Raw genomic sequence first — 17128 nt, 5'->3', positions numbered from 1 at the left:
ACATGGCAAGACCCCATCTCCATAGAAAAAAAATACATAAAAATAACTTTATGGCCAGGTTCAGTAGTTCACGCCTGTAATCCCAGCACTTTGGGAGGCCGAGGTGAGCAGATCACTTGAGATCAGGAGTTCAAGATCAGCCCGACCAGCATGGTAAAACCCTAGCTCTACCAAAAGTATAAAAAAACTAGCCAGGCATGGTGGCGTTGTCTGTCATCCCAGGTACTTTTGAGGCTGAGGCAGGAGAATCACCTGAACCTGGGAGGCAGAAGTTGCAGTGAGCTGAGATCATGCCACTGCACTCCAACCTGGGCAACAGAGGGAGACTGTCTCAAAAAAAGACAAGGCATTACTGTGGTCATTCGCCTGGAAAGAATGCATGTTGGATAGCTCTGTAACTTATCCTTGTTCAAGGCCTTCAGCAAATCTTGGTTGAATGTCTATCATCCATGCAGAATTGAGCTAATTGCTTTAGAGAAGATAAATAAGCAACCAGGGCCTTTGGCTGCCTTCCATGAATTTCCTGTCGGGTTGAAGAGGCAAAAAGAAGTAAATATTTAAACTCAAATTGCAATTCATTCCATTAATTTAATAAATATGGTCTTGAGCAACTATTAGATGCCAGATTCTGGGGATACAGCAACGAACAATGCTGATGAGGTCTCTGCCCTGGTAGATCTAGTTTGCCAGTGAGCAAGGAAAGCCTATAAAGTCAGACAGTGGTAAATGTGACGAAGAAAAAGAAGACAGGCTAAAGGACAGTGACAATATGCTATTTTTAGATGGGCTAATCAGGGAAGGCTGCTCTGAGGAAGCGATATTTGAGCCGAGCTGTAAGTGGGAGTAGGCTGTGACCATCTAAGGAATGGTCCTCTAGATAAAGGGGACGGCAAACACCAAGGCCCTGTGTCAGGAACGTGCTCTGTGTACAACATGGTGAGGCACTGTGATTGAGTGTCAGATGTGTGCTGTGGTATAGATTCACAAAGCATGTCTTCTGGAAGGTACCTTAAAAATCATTCAGCTTGGGCCGAGCGCGGTGGCTCACTCCTATAATGCCAGCATTTTGGGAGGCCTAGGTAGACAGATTGCTTGAGCCCAGAAGTTCGAGACCTTCCTGGGCAACATGTTGTTTCTCCTAAAAATACAAAAAATTAGCCGGACATGGTACCCTGTGCCTGCAGTCCCAGCTACTCGGGAGGCTGAGGTTGGAGGATCGCTTGAGTCTGGGAGGTGGAGGTTGCAATGAGCCAAGCTCACAACACTGCACTCAAGCCTGAGTGACAGAGTGGGACCCAGTTAAAAAAAAAATAATTCAGCTCCCTGGACATGCTGGCACAAACCTGTCATAGCTACAGGGGAGGCAAAGGTGGGAGGACCCCTTGAGCCTAAGAGCCTGAGACCAGCCTGTGCACCCCATCAAGTTTAAGAAAAAAAAAAAAATTTAAAGAAAAAAGAATTATGCAGCCCAAAGTAAAACAGCTGGATCTTTTGCATACACAAAAATATACAGTTAACCCTAGAACTACTCAGGGTTGGGGCAATGACCCCAGCAGCACAGTTGAAAATTGGCGTATTACTCCAAAAATATTATGAAAAAAAAAAGAAAGAAAGAAAAATGGCATATAACTTTTTTTTTAAGGCACAGTCTTACTCTGTCACCCATGCTGGAATGCAGTGGCATGATAACGTCTCACTTCAGTCTCAACCTCCCGAGCTCAAGTCATCTTCCTGCCTCCGCCTCCTGAGTAGCTGGGACAACAGACCTGTGCCACCAAGCCCACCTAACTTTTCCTATTTTTTGTAGAGATGGGGTCTCGCTATATTGCCTAGGTTGGTCTTGAACCTCTGGGTTCAAGCAGTCCTCCCACGTCGGCCTCCCAGAATGTTGGGATCACAGGTGTGAGCGACCACACCTGGCCAGCATATAACTTTTGATTCCTCAACATTTTAACTACAAGACAAGTGTTGTGGCTCAAGCCTGTAACCCCAGCACTGTGGGAGGCCAAGGTGGGAGGATTGCTTGAGACCAGGAGTTCAAGGCTTCAGTGAGCTATGATCATACCTCTGCATTTCAGCTGGGCAACAGAGATCCTGTCTCTAAAAAAAAAAAAAAAAAAATCCAGGCTATGCACAGTGGCCCACACCTGGAATCCCAACACTTGTGAGGCTGAGGAGGGAAGATTGCTTGAGCCCAGGAGTTTGAGACCAGCCTAGGCAACATGGTGACTGTCTCTAACAAAAAAACAAAAGCAGCTACTAACTACTAATTCTCTACTGCTAACCAGAAGCTGTATGGATAACATAGTCAACTAACACATCTTTTGTATGTTATATAAATTATACACTGTATTTTTTTTATTTATTCAATTTTTTTTGAGATGGAGTTTCGCTCTTGTTACCCAGGCTGGAGTGCAATGGTGTGATCTCACTGCAACTTCTGCCTGCTGGGTTCAATGGATCCTCCTGCCTCAGCTTCCCCAGTAGCTGGGACTACAGGCAACCACCACCACACCAGGCTAATGTTTGTATTTTTAGTAGAGACAAGGTTTCACCATGTTGGCCAGGATGGTCTCGAACTCCTGACCTCGTGATCCACCTGCCTTGGTCTCCCAAAGTGCTGGGATTACAAGCATGAGCCACCATGCCTGGCCAAATTTTAACTTTCTATAATGGGTTTGTGCGTATTTTATGGTAGTAAATCACAAAATAGACTAGCGTCTACATATATCTTGTGCATTCATACCTAACTTTTCTTAATTTTTTTTTTCTGGACAGAGTCTCACTCTGTCGCCCAGGCTGGAGTGCAATGGTGCAATCTTGGCTCACTGGAGCCTCCGCCTCCGGGGTTCAAGTGATTCTCATGCCTCAGTCTCCTGAGTAGCTGGGATTACAGGGGTGTGCCACCACAGCTGGCTAATTTTTGTATTTTTAGTAGAGATGGGGTTTCATTATGTTGGCCAGGCTGGTCTCAAACCCCTGACCTCAGGTGATCTGCCCACCTCGGCCTCCCAAAGTGCTAGGACTACAGGCATGAGCCACCGTGCCTGGCCAACTTTTCTTAATTTTTTCTTTTCTTTTTTCTGCCATTTCTAGGCTACGCAGTTCGTCTGCAAGTTTTTTCAAGATGTCCCAAGTCTCCAAAAATTGTTATCATACATTTATTGAAAATGTCTACATATAAGTGAACGCACACAGTTCAAGGAACAACTGTATTCACTTTCCCCAACAAATCTGCAATGTTTCATTCCAAATAATCTACTATTGCATTTAAAAAAATAGACTACACCAATATCAATAATCAATTTTCCTCCACATTTTCATTTTGCTATTTAGAACAAAATAACAGGCATTTATTGGATTCTTGAAAATCATCTACATTGATGAGCCAGAAAACACAGCTATTACAACCCCAGGCATGTTCCTCCATAACTTAGCATCCTGTTCATTCTCCATATTTTTCTTCCTAAACAAGAAAGATGTTAAATTGATGGTCTTAACTGGCAAGATTTACTGAAACCCCAAAGTTCTACAGAGTAAAAATTTAGTAGAAAAATAAGAAGAAAGAAAACTACCCACGAATCATGCAAATTTAAGTGTGTTAAGCCTGATCAACGTGGTGAAATCCTGTCTCTACTAAAAATACAGAATTAGACAGGCATGGTGGCACATGCCTGCAATCCCAGCTACTCCGGAGGCTGAGGCAGGAGAATTGCTTGAACCTGGGAGGCGAAGGTTGCAGTGATCCGAGATCATGCCATTGCACTCCAGCCTGGGCAACAAGAGGGAAACGCTGTCTCAAATAATAATAATAATAAATAATAATTTAAAAATTAGCTGGGTGTGGTGGTGTGTACCAGTAGTCCCAGCTGCTTTGGAGGCTGAGGCAGGAGGATTTCTTCAACCCAGGAGTTCAAGGTTACTCCTGGGTTGAGCTGTAATCCTGCCACTGCACTCCAGCCTGGGTGACAGAACAAGACCTTGTCTCAAAAAAACAAACTGTCATTACAACTAAATTGTAGATAATATGTGACTAAAGTACTCTATTCTGGAGTTAGTGAGAACCATAAAAAATAGTTCATTAATATTAGTATCTTCATTATTTACAGTATGAAGCATTTGCTCCAGGTATTAATAATCTTAGGCACTACTTACAAACCTTCCCCTTTTTGCACAAAATATACGTTATTGTTTCATGTTCTTTTTGTTTGGAAAACTCTGCCCCTATGGCAAAAGCTCTCTCTCTCTTTCCCTCCCCCACAAAGAGGCTCCCTTATCTCTCACTTTACATACCGGCCCTAGCCCTCACGCTGCCCAGCTTCCCGCCGCCCAGCTTCCCGCCCAGCAGTTCAAACTGACCAACAGTTGCCCACCACCTCGGCTTTTGGCTTCCCCACCCCCAGCCCTTCAGCCCCCTATAAATAACCCTGCCCCTCTGAGCGGTGTGGCCATTCTCCTCTTCCTCCCGGCTGGTCCGCCCGGAGGCTCTTTCCTCTCAATAAAGCCTGAACTTAAGGAATTTCCTCTAGGCTGCGGTCCGGTTTTTTCCGAACGAGCTCAGTCTTCCCGCAGAGGGTAGGTCGGACAAATGGTGCCGAAACCCGGGACGGGAGCTGGGGCCGTTGGCCCGGCCACGGCCCCCCTCCCCGACCTACCCAACACTGGCCCTGCCACCTCCACGTTCCGATTAAGGTAAGCCAAGTTTTTCTTGCTTTGCCTTCCCCCGCTTCCCGTCTCCTCTTCCTACGGCACGGTGCAGTTGCTCCCTCTCCGGCGTTCCGCATGGACTCCTTGCCTAGTCTCGGCCAAGCCAAGGTAGTCTTCCATTCCGGCTCCAGGAGCCTTCCGAGGGACAGCCGCCAGACGGGGGACGCCCCTCTGACCGCTTCCCTTTCCGTACTTAATTGTACTCCGGGGAATTTGCAGCGAACGGGGACGCCTTTTCGTTGCATCTGCCCTTCCGCGCCGGAGAGTCTGTAGCTGCACCTGCCATGGGAAATTCGGAGTCCAAAATACCTCTGAGCACCCCCCTTGGGTGCTTGCTGCGAAATTTTACCAAATTGGGATATTCCCAAACCCTCAGAAAGAAAAAGCTTGTCTTCCTGTCCCAGGTGGCTTGGCCCCAATACAAACTCAGTAACCAGTCACATTGGCCCCCGACTGGCACTTTTGATTTCAACACCCTCCGAGATCTCGACGATTTTTGTCGCCGCGCGGGCAGGGACAATGAAATTCCTTACGTCCAGGCTTTTTGGGACCTCCGTACCCACCCCGACCTATGTTCTTCCTGCTCCACCCACCAAATCCTCTTGGCTCAAATCCCCCGTAAATCTTCCTCCACTACCTCTCCCCCTCCCTACTCCTCACCAGAGGATCTGCCTGAACATCTGTCCTCTCCTGCCAATCTCAGCAACCAGTCGCCATCAACGGCACGCTCTTCCTCTGCTCCCTCTGCACCTCCTGCCTCAGAGGCCATGCCTCGCTCTTCCTCTACTCCCTCCGAGCCCCCTCCCTCAGAGGCTGCACTTCCTCTTGCCTCTCCGGTGGCGGCCCACACCCGCTCTCACCGGCCAGCTATCCTGGCCCCACTCCGAGAAGTAGCAGGCGCGGAAGGTTTAGTCAGGGTCCATGTTCCTTTCTCACTTCAAGACCTGTCCCAAATTGAGAGACATTTAGGATCCTTCTCAGCCGACCCGTCCACCTATATTAAGGAATTCCAATACCTCACTCAAGCCTACAGCCTCACTTGGCATGATATTCGCGTTATCTGTTCCTCCACCCTCACAGTGGAGGAGCACGAGCGCATCCTCGCTGCAGCCAGAAACCAAGCAGATAAAGACCATTCTATAGATAACCAGATCCCCCTAGGCCCCGAAGCAATCCCAGGTGAAGACCCCCAATGGGACTATCAGGCTAATCGAGGGTCTGATATACCCAAGAGGGACCGCATGATTAGATACCTCCTCAGGGGAATGGATGCTGTATCTAACAAAGTTGTAAACTATGATAAACTGAGAGAAATCACCCAACTGCCTGATGAGAACCCTGCCCTCTTTCTCGCCCGCTTGCAAGAAGCCCTAGTCCGGTATACTCGACTAGATCCAGCCTCCCAGAACGGGGCCACTGTATTAGCCTCCCATTTTATCTCCCAATCAGCACCCGACATAAGAAAGAAACTAAAGAAAGCAGAAGAGGGACCAGAGACTCCCATCCAAGACCTGGTAAAAATGGCCTTTAAAGTATTCAATGCCAGGGAAGATGCGGCTGAGGCTGCCCGCCAAACTTGCATGAAGCAGAAGGCTGCCCTCCAGACCCAAGCCCTAGTGGCGGCTCTAAGGCCGGCAGGGAACCAGAAGCCCAAGGCCGAAACCCATGCCCCTCCGGGAGCATGTTTCAAATGTGGAAAGGAAGGACACTGGTCCCGAGCCTGTCCACAACCACAGCCACCAACTAAGCCTTGCCCTATCTGTCAGCTCCCGGGACACTGGAAGTCAGACTGCCCCAGCTTCCCCAGGGTGCCAGTTCCTCAAAACAGACACACTGGCGTTAGGCAGCCGGCGGTCACCCTCAGTAGGGAGGAGCCTGCTTGCCAGGAGCCGACCTCCGAGGGAGCTCCGTTCCCCAGTCTACTAGGGCTGCTAGACGACTAGCGGGGCCCTGGCTTTCCGACTCCGGTTACCCTCGCTGAGCCAAGGGTCAAAATTCAGGTAGTGGGTAAAAGTGTCTCATTCTTGCTCGACACGGGGGCTACCTACTCCGCACTTCCTTCTTATTCTGGCCGTCTCACCCCTTCCCAGGTCTCAGTCATGGGAATCGACGGGACCCCGAGTATCCCCTACCAAACCCCACCACTCATGTGCTCATATAACTCCACCCCCTTCACCCACTCCTTTTTAGTAATCCCCACCTGCCCAGTTCCCCTTCTGGGGCGAGACATCCTTTCAAAGCTGAAGGCCGTCATAACCTTCCCCTCCGCCAACCCACACAGTCTCTTTCTCCTAGCCCTCACCTCAGACACTGAACCCCAAAAAGCCCTGTCAGAACTACTCCCCGGAGTCCACCCTCAGGTCTGGGACATCAACAACCCGTCTGTAGCTACCCACCACCAGCCAGTTCAAGTCCGCCTTAAAGACTCCTCGCCTCATTTTCTCTGCCGCCCCCAATTTCCTATCTCTAAAGCCCACCGTATGGGTATCTGACCCATCATAGAGAAACTAAAAGGTCAAGGCCTCCTAATTCCCATTAACTCCCCATGTAATACCCCCATCCTCCCAGTACGAAAACCCTCAGGACAATATAGACTAGTCCAGGACTTGCGCTTAGTCAATGAAGCTGTAATTCCCATACATCCAGTTGTCCCCAACCCGTACACCATTCTCTCTAACATTTCCCCAGAGACCACCTGTTTCTCAGTCTTAGACCTAAAGGATGCCTTCTTTACTATACCTCTACACCCCAACTCCTACTTTATCTTTGCCTTCACTTGGGATGATCCCCTCACGAACATGTCCCAGCAACTGGCCTGGACAATCCTTCCACAGGGCTTCCGAGATAGCCCGCACCTATTCGGCCAGGCACTTGCCACTGACCTACTTCACTGCAACCTCAAGCCCTCTCACCTCCTCCAGTACGTAGATGACCTTCTTATCTGCTCCCCCACCTGCCAGGAGTGCATCCAGGCCACCACCACCCTACTCAATTTCCTAGGAGATAAGGGATACCGGGTGTCACCAACCAAAGCACAAATAGCCTCACCCACCGTCACCTACCTAGGCATACAGCTCACACCTGGGCGACGGTCCATCACAATCGACCGACTACAAGCCTTAAAGGCGCTCCAGGCCCCCGAGTCAGCAAAAGAAATCCTCTCCTTCCTAGGACTGGTAGGTTTTTTCCGCCACTGGGTACCTAATTATGCTTTGTTAGCAAAACCTCTATACCATGCTACTGCAGAAGCCCCCGAGGGACCACTCTCCTCACCAGGTTCTGTCAACCGAGCGTTCAAGTCACTGCTTAATGCCCTATGTACTTCCACCAGCCTAGCCCTGCCTAATCCCAACTTATCCTTCCAACTATATACAGACGAGAAACAACATACAGCTGTAGGAGTGCTAGTCCAACCAGTAGGAAAGACCCTTCTGCCTATAGCCTACCTGTCTAGACAACTTGACCCAACTGAGCGAGGATGGCAGCCATGTCTTAGAGCCCTAGCTGCCGCCGTCACCCTAACCACAGAAGCTCTTAAGATCAATCTACAACTCCCACTCCAAGTCTTTTCTCCACACAGGTTGACTGAACTGCTCAGTCAACACTCTCTGCCCCACCTCGGGCCCTCCCGTATTCAACTGCTTCACCTACTGTTTATTGAGAACCCCAACATCACTCTTTCTCACTGCTCCTCATTAAACCCAGCTACCCTCCTCCCTTGCCCTCCGTACTCCAGCCCCCTACATTCCTGTACTGAAATCCTCAAATTAGCCCAGTCTCCTCGTCCCGACTTGCTCCCTCAACCCCTACCATCTGCCTCCATTACCCTATTCGTTGATGGCAGCTCTATACCTCATCCCACTGGCCCACGGAGAGCGGCCTATGCTGTAGTAACTCACTCTGAAATTATAGAGACCCGCCCCCTTCCTCTTGGGGCCACTTCACAACAGGCTGAACTAGTCGCCCTCACTCGGGCCCTATCCTGGTCCCAGAACAAAGAAGTAAATATATATACTGACTCCAAGTATGCCTTCCTCATAGCTCACTCACACTGCATGATCTGGAAGGAACGAGGCTTCCTCACCACTAAGGGCACGCCCGTTCTCAATGGAAAACTCATTGCTGCCCTTATTCAAGCCGTTCAACTCCCTAGCAAGGTAGCCATCATCCACTGTAAAGGGCATCAGTCCCTGAACTCACCCATAGCAGCAGGGAATGCCTTTGCAGACAGGGTAGCTAAAGACACGGCAAGAAACCATCCACCACCCACCTCCACTCTCTGTTTCTTGTCCAAATCATATAGCCCTCAATACTCTACCTCAGAACTCCAGGCCCTCCAGTCTACCCCTGGGGTATGGTTCAGGGATGATTGGGCCTTCAAGCATAACCTCCTCATCCTCCCCGAAAAGCAAAAGTACCAGATAATCCAAGACATCCACAATTCACTCCACATTGGGCCTAAAGCCTTATACCGGTTCCTCAACCCACTTTTTCACCCTCACCATCTCCTCAGTACCATACAGGAAGTCCAGTCCTCATGTACTGTCTGCGCAAAAACTAATTCCCAGGGTTCCTGTCATCCTCGGCGCCAGCTTCATCAGCTACGCGGGTTCCTACCTGGCCAAGACTGGCTAATTGATTTCACCCATATGCCAAAGCATAAACAGTACCGGTATCTGCTAACCATTGTTGACACTTTTTCAGGCTGGATTGAAGCTTACCCCACAGCCTCTGAGTCTGCCGGGACAGTAGCCACTCATCTCATTCAAGACATCATCCCACGCTTTGGACTCCCGGCTACCATACAGTCAGACAACGGCCCAGCCTTTATCTCCAAAGTCATTAATGCCGTTTCTACCTCTCTAGGAATTCAGTGGAAGCTACACACCGCCTACCATCCTCAGTCCTCTGGTAAGGTGGAACGGGCCAATGGCCTAATAAAGGAGCATCTGACCAAGCTCATGCTTGAGCTCCACCAATCCTGGGTAACCTTGCTTCCTATCGCCCTCACCAGGTTGAGAGCAAGCCCCCGGGGCCCATCACAGCTTAGCCCGTTTGAGCTGCTGTACGGTCGCCCCTTCCTACTTTCAACTCCCCCACCACCAGAGACCACTCCTCTAGACAGCTACCTCCCCTACTTTACTCTCCTTCGCAGCCTTCTCCGAGAACACGCCAACGCTTCTCTTCCCCAACCCACCCAGCCATCTGAAAATACACAGAAAGTCCTCCTGGTAACCCTAGTCCCTCGACTCACTATATATTCCCCAGCCGAATTCCAGATGCTGCAAACTCCCCATCGCCACACCCGATGAGCTGCCTTCCTACCCATTGCCGTTGGAGTCTCCCTTGCTGGTTCAGCACTTGCAGCAGGATTAGGGGGAGGGACACTAGTCCACTCTCACCTGGCCATAGCCCGACTGACCTCACAACTCCAAGCAGCTATTGATGACTCTACTGAGTCTTTAGCATCACTCCAATGACAGATCACCTCAGTTGCCCAAGTTGCCTTGCAGAACCGAAGAGCCCTAGACCTGCTCACTGCTGAACAAGGAGGGACCTGTGTCTTCCTACAAGAAGAGTGCTGTTACTACATCAATGAATCCGGCCTAGTAGAAACCCGAATCGAGAGCCTCCAGAAACTCAAAACTAACCTGCAGAGTCAGAAGTTCTCGGCTGAAGCCACAGCGTGGTGGTCTTCCTCTATGTATACCCTCTTGTCCCCATTGCTTGGGCCCCTAGTAGCCGTTTGCCTAATCTTACTTATTGCTCCTTGCTTTCTACAGTTCATACAGCGGCGCTTTCAAGAACTGACTCGAGTCACCATCCACCAGATGCTGCTCCAACCCTGCCCTGAACGAGTGCAAGAAACAGACCTCTCCCCGAACATCCAGGCTCCTTAGGAAAAGAGACATCTTCAGAACCCCCCGTCGACCCTTGTCAGCAGGAAGTAGCCAGAGAGACAACCGACGCCCCTGACCCCCTCTTTTTCTTTTCTTTAAGGAGTCGGGAATGTTTGGAAAACTCTGCCCCTACCGCAAAAGCTCTCTCTCTCTTTCCCTCCCCCACAAAGAGGCTCCCTTATCTCTCACTTTACATACCGGCCCGAGCCCTCACGCTGCCCAGCTTCCCGCCCAGCAGTTCAAACTGACCAATAGTTGCCCACCACCTCGGCTTTTGGCTTCCCCACCCCCAGCCCTTCAGCCCCCTATAAATAACCCTACCCCTCTGAGCGGCGCGGCCATTCTCCTCTTCCTCCCGGCTGGTCCGCCCGGAGGCTCTTTCCTCTCAATAAAGCCTGAACTTAAGGAATTTCCTCTAGCCTGCGGTCCGGTTTTTTCCGAACGAGCTCAGTCTTCCCGCAGAGGGTAGGTCGGACACTTTTTATCCTTCATAAATACCAAGAGGATTCCAAATGGGGAAATATTTTTCAGTGAGACTTAAAAATAATTAGCAGTGTTGAAGCTTGTATCTTTTTCTTTCTTTTTTTTTTTTTAATAGAGATGAGTTTTCACCATGTTGGCCAAGCTGGTCTCAAACTCCTGGCCTCAAGTGATCCACCCACCTCGGCCTCCCAAAGTGCTGGGATTACAGGCGTGAGCCACCACGCCTGGCCGAAGCTTGTATCTTGTTCAGGAGAATACAAATTGATTGACTGATTGATTGATTGATTGAGACAGGGTCTTAACTCTGTCACTCAGGCTGGAGTGCATTAGTCCAATCATGGCTCACCGCAGCCTCCACCAACCTCCTGTGAGGGATCTGTGGGGATCGCTCCCACGTGAGGCCCCTGGGAAATGGGCCTCACCATACGGTAAGCTTGAGCCTGGACACAGATCCCCGGTTGGGGGAGTCGAGCTGAGGGAAAGCAGGAACCAAGAGAGGGACTATGTTATTCTAAATAATTAACAGACATTACTTTATGGATATGAGGACTTGGGAGGCAATGTGTCTACTTTTGGCTTCTTATGGTTTATTGCTTGATTGTGTTCATTTTGGACCATGGCTTACAGGGCGTGACTGCAATCTACTTACCTTGACCTATTGGGCGTAACCTACTTACTGGGCGTAGCCTACTTACTGCGCTTAACTTACTTACTGGGTGTAACTTGCTTACTGTAACTTAAGTACGTTAATCTAGTGTAAACAACTTTAACTTCAGAAAAGTATATAATGAAACACATTGCAAAAATAAAATTGCTGCATGAGCATAGCGCATGTAGCCCTCCAGACCTCGCCTTTTCTATCTCCTTTTTTTCCGGTGCGCGCTCTCTTCCAGGTTTGGGACCCTCTCGCTGGACGAGATTCCCGGGCTCGCGTTCAGTTCTCAACAGCTGGCGCCCAACGTGGGGCGAGTCAGTCCACAACACTCCTGGGCTCAGATAATCATTGCACCTCAGCCCCTGAGTATCTAGGACTACAGGTGTGCGCCACCATAACCCAGCTAATTATATATATATATGATACAGGTGTGCACCACCATAACCCAGCTAATTATATATATATATGACACAGGTGTGCACCACCATAACCCAGCTAATTATATATATATATGATACAGGTGTGCACCACCATAACCCAGCTAATTATATATATATATGATACAGGTGTGCACCACCATAACCCAGCTAATTATATATATATATGATACAGGTGTGCGCCACCATAACCCAGCTAATTATATATATATGATACAGGTGTGCGCCACCATAACCCAGCTAATTATATATATATATATGATACAGGTGTGCACCACCATAACCCAGCTAATTATATATATATGATACAGGTGTGCACCACCATAACCCAGCTAATTATATATATATATGATACAGGTGTGCACCACCATAACCCAGCTAATTATATATATATATATGATACAGGTGTGCACCACCATAACCCAGCTAATTATATATATATGATACAGGTGTGCGCCACCATAACCCAGCTAATTATATATATATGATACAGGTGTGCGCCACCATAACCCAGCTAATTATATATATATGATACAGGTGTGCGCCACCATAACCCAGCTAATTATATATATATATGATACAGGTGTGCACCACCATAACCCAGCTAATTATATATATATATGATACAGGTGTGCACCACCATAACCCAGCTAATTATATATATATATATGATACAGGTGTGCACCACCATAACCCAGCTAATTATATATATATGATACAGGTGTGCACCACCATAACCCAGCTAATTATATATATATATGATACAGGTGTGCACCACCATAACCCAGCTAATTATATATATATATGATACAGGTGTGCGCCACCATAACCCAGCTAATTATATATATATATATGATACAGGTGTGCGCCACCATAACCCAGCTAATTATATATATATATGATACAGGTGTGCGCCACCATAACCCAGCTAATTATATATATATATGATACAGGTGTGCACCACCATAACCCAGCTAATTATATATATATATGATACAGGTGTGCACCACCATAACCCAGCTAATTATATATATATATGATACAGGTGTGCACCACCATAACCCAGCTAATTATATGTATATATGATACAGGTGTGCACCACCATAACCCAGCTAATTATATATATATATATGATACAGGTGTGCGCCACCATAACCCAGCTAATTATATATATATATATATGATACAGGTGTGCACCACCATAACCCAGCTAATTATATATATATATGATACAGGTGTGCACCACCATAACCCAGCTAATTATATATATATATGATACAGGTGTGCACCACCATAACCCAGCTAATTATATATATATATATATGATACAGGTGTGCACCACCATAACCCAGCTAATTATATATATATATGATACAAGATTTCGCCATGTTGTCCAGGCTGGTCTTGGATTCCTGGACTCACACAATCCTCCTGCCCCAGCCTCCCAAAGTGCTGGGATTAGAGGCATGAGCCACCTTGCCCAGCCAAAATTTCTTTTATTTCTACTGTTCTAGAAATGAAATTGCTCAGTTTACAAGCCACTTTGGGGTCTTTGGTGTGTGTATATATGTGTAATGGTTAATTTTATGTGTCAACTTTACTGGGACACAGGGTGCCCAGATTAAACACTGTTTCTGAGTTTATCTGTGACAGTGTTAGCTGTCCGACCTACCCTCTGTGGGAATACTGAGCTCGTTAGTAAAAAACCGGACCGCAGGTTAGGAGAAAATCCTTAAGTTCAGGCTTTATTGAGAGGAAAGAGCCTCCGGGCGGACCAGCCGGGAGGAAGAGGAGAATGGCCGCGCCGCTCAGAGGGGCAGGGTTGTTTTATAGGGGGCTGAAGGGCTGGGGGTGGGGAAGCCAAAAGCCGAGGTGGTGGGCAACTGTTGGTCAGTTTGAACTGCTGGGCGGGAAGCTGGGCGGCTGGAAGCTGGGCGGCGGGAGGGCTCGGGCCGGTATGTAAAGTGAGAGATAAGGGAGCCTCTTTGTGGGGGAGGGAAAGAGAGAGAGAGAGCTTTCGCGGTAGGGGCAGAGTTTTCCAAACATTAGCAAAGCAGATTGGCTTGGAGCTTGTATGTGAGCCCTTAAAAAGACTCCTATCACCTATAGCCACAGGGCTGAGACTGTTGAAAATCAAATGCAGAACCTCATTCTGTGACTCACTGAATGACATCTAGCCTCACGGGGCATCTACTGTTAAAGTGAGCATATTGATTGCTGAACAACAGCATCCTGGAAGTTGAAATAGGGATGTGTGGGAAGACCCCATAGGAGACATTGAGCCCTTCAAGTCTGATGAGTCTTCCTTGCCAGTGGAAGAGGCCTCCCTACCCCACTGGTACTGGTCTCCCCATCACTCCCTCACCCCCATCTCAGGGAATTGACTCTGCATTGCCTTAGGAAACTGTAAAGGCCTCCATTGAGGCAGTTGCCAGGCAAAACTATGCTGATTCTCTTCCAGGCCCACCCCAACATCCCCCTTTGCTTCTAGACCTGTAATTAAACCCAAGTACCAGTAGACCCCTAAGATGAAGCACAAAGTGTGACCCAAGAGAGGAATACAGTGCTCCAAAAGAACGACAGCAGTCCCCCCAATCCATGGCTTTGCTTTTCATGGTTTCAGTTACCCACAGTCAACCATGGTTCAAAAGTATTAAATGGAAAATTCCAGAAGTAAGCAACTCATACTTTTTTTTCTGTTTTTTTTTGTTTTGCTTTTGAGACAGAAGGGTCACACTCTCACCCAGGCTTGATTATAGTGGTGTGATCATAGCTCACTGCATCCTTAACTCCTGGGCTCAATCCATCCTCTTGTCTCAGCCTCCCAAGTTAGCTGGGACTACAGGTGTGCACCACCAAGCCTGGCCAATTTTTTTGTTTGCTTTTGTTTTTGTAGAGATGGGTCTCACTATGTTGTCCATGCTGGTCTTGAACTCTTAGTCTCAATGGAACCCCCACCTTGGCTTTCCAAAGCACTAAAATTATAGGCATGAGTCACTATGCCCAACCAACTTATAACTTCAATTGCATGCCGTTCTGAGTAGTATGATAAAATCTCATGTCATTGCTAAATGGACCTAGGGTTGTTTAAAAGAAATAAAGAATAGAAATGAAATAATGCAAGAAATCAAAAAAATATATCTTACACTATCCCATCCAGGATACAAATCATCCCTCTGTCCAGCATACCTGCACTGTGTATGCTACCCACTCATTTTCACTTAGTAGCTGTCTCAGTTATCAGATTGACTGTCATGGTATCTCAATGCTTGTGTGCAAGTGCCTCTTATTTCACTCAATAATAGCCCCAAAGTGTAAGAGTAGTGATGCTGGCAATTCAGACATGCCAAAGAGAAGCTGTCAAGTACTTCTAAGTGAGGAGGTGAAAGTGCAAAACTTAATAAGGAAAAAAAAAACTCATATGTTGAGGTTGCTGAGATCTATAGTAAGAACAAATCTCTTATCTGTGAAACTGTGAAGAAGAAAAAAGAAATTCATGATTCGTTTTTACTGTCACACCTCAAATTGAAAGTTAGAATAGGATGTGGGGCTCACACCTATAATCCCAGCACTTTGGGAGGTCTCGGCAGGCCGATCACAAGGCGAGGAGTTCAAGACCAGCCTGGCCAACATGATGAAACCCCATCTCACACACAGAAATTAGCCGGACATGGTGGTGTGCACCTGTAATCCCAGCTACTTGGGAGGCTAAAGCAGGAGAATCACTTGAACCTAGGAGGCAGAGGTTGCAGTGAGCCAAGATCATGCCATTGCACTCCAGCCTGGGCAGTAGAGTGAGATTCCGTCTCAAAAAAAAAGCAAGTTAGACTACAGTGAATGACAACTTTCATTACAGTATATTGTTATAATTGTTCTGTTTTATTAATTATTGTTAATCTCTTCCCATACTTAATTTTTTTGTTTATTTGTTTGTTTTTGAGACAGAGTGTCACTCTGTCACCCAGGCTAGAGTGCAATGGCGCGATCTCTGCTCATTGCAACCTCTGCCTTCCAGATTCAAGCGATTCTCCTGCCTCAGCCTCCTGAATAGCTGGGACTGCAGGTCTGGCTAATTTTTGTATGTGTGTATGTATCTATTAAGACAGGGTTTTTCCATGTTGGACAGGCTGGTCTCAAACTCCTGACCTCAGGCGATCTGCCTGCTTTGGCCTCCCAAAGTGCTGGGATTACAGGCACAAGCCACCGTGTCTGGCCTAATTTTTTTTTTTTTTTTTTTTTTTAGTAGAGTTGAGGTCTTGCTATGGTGCCCAGGTTGGTCTCAAAGTCCTGGGCTCAAGGGATTCTCTCTTCTCAGCCTCCCAATGTGCTGGGATTACAGGCGTGAGCCACCACACCTGGCCTACAGCCTAACTCTCTAAACTGAAACATTAAAGGCAGAATCTCTGCTTAATGGGCCCATGTGAATTAATTTAGCCTGACCCAACCTCATGTTCTTTCCACCATCATCCCATACCCTTAGTATCCATTCTCACACTTGCTCTCCCATTCCTGTGCATATAAATCAGAAAACTCAACTAGAGGAGTCCCCTCTTAGCCTAAGAGAATATGTTCCAAGACCCCCAATGGAAGACTGAAACTGAACCCTACATATACTATGCTTTTTCCTGCACACATACCTATGGGAAAGTGTAATTTATCAATTAGGCGCCCGGCATGGTGGCTCATGCCTATAATCCCAGCACTTTGGGTGGCCGAGTGGAGCAGATCACTTGAGGTCAGAGATCAGTCTGGCCAATATGGTGAAACCCTGTCTCTACTGAAAATATAAAAATTAGCCAGGCATGGTGATGTGCACCTGTAGTCCCAGCTACTCAGGAGACTGAGGTGGGAGAGTCCCTTGAACCCAGGAGGCAAGGGTCGCAGTGAGCCAAGATCACACCACTGCACTCCAGCCTGGGTAACAGAGCAAGACTCTAGCTCAAGAA

Source organism: Callithrix jacchus, chromosome 20 (genome assembly GCF_049354715.1).
Source record: "Callithrix jacchus isolate 240 chromosome 20, calJac240_pri, whole genome shotgun sequence".
Taxonomy (NCBI): domain Eukaryota; kingdom Metazoa; phylum Chordata; class Mammalia; order Primates; family Cebidae; genus Callithrix; species Callithrix jacchus.
The sequence above is the reverse complement of the archived record's forward strand: the minus strand, read 5'-3'. Positions refer to the sequence as shown.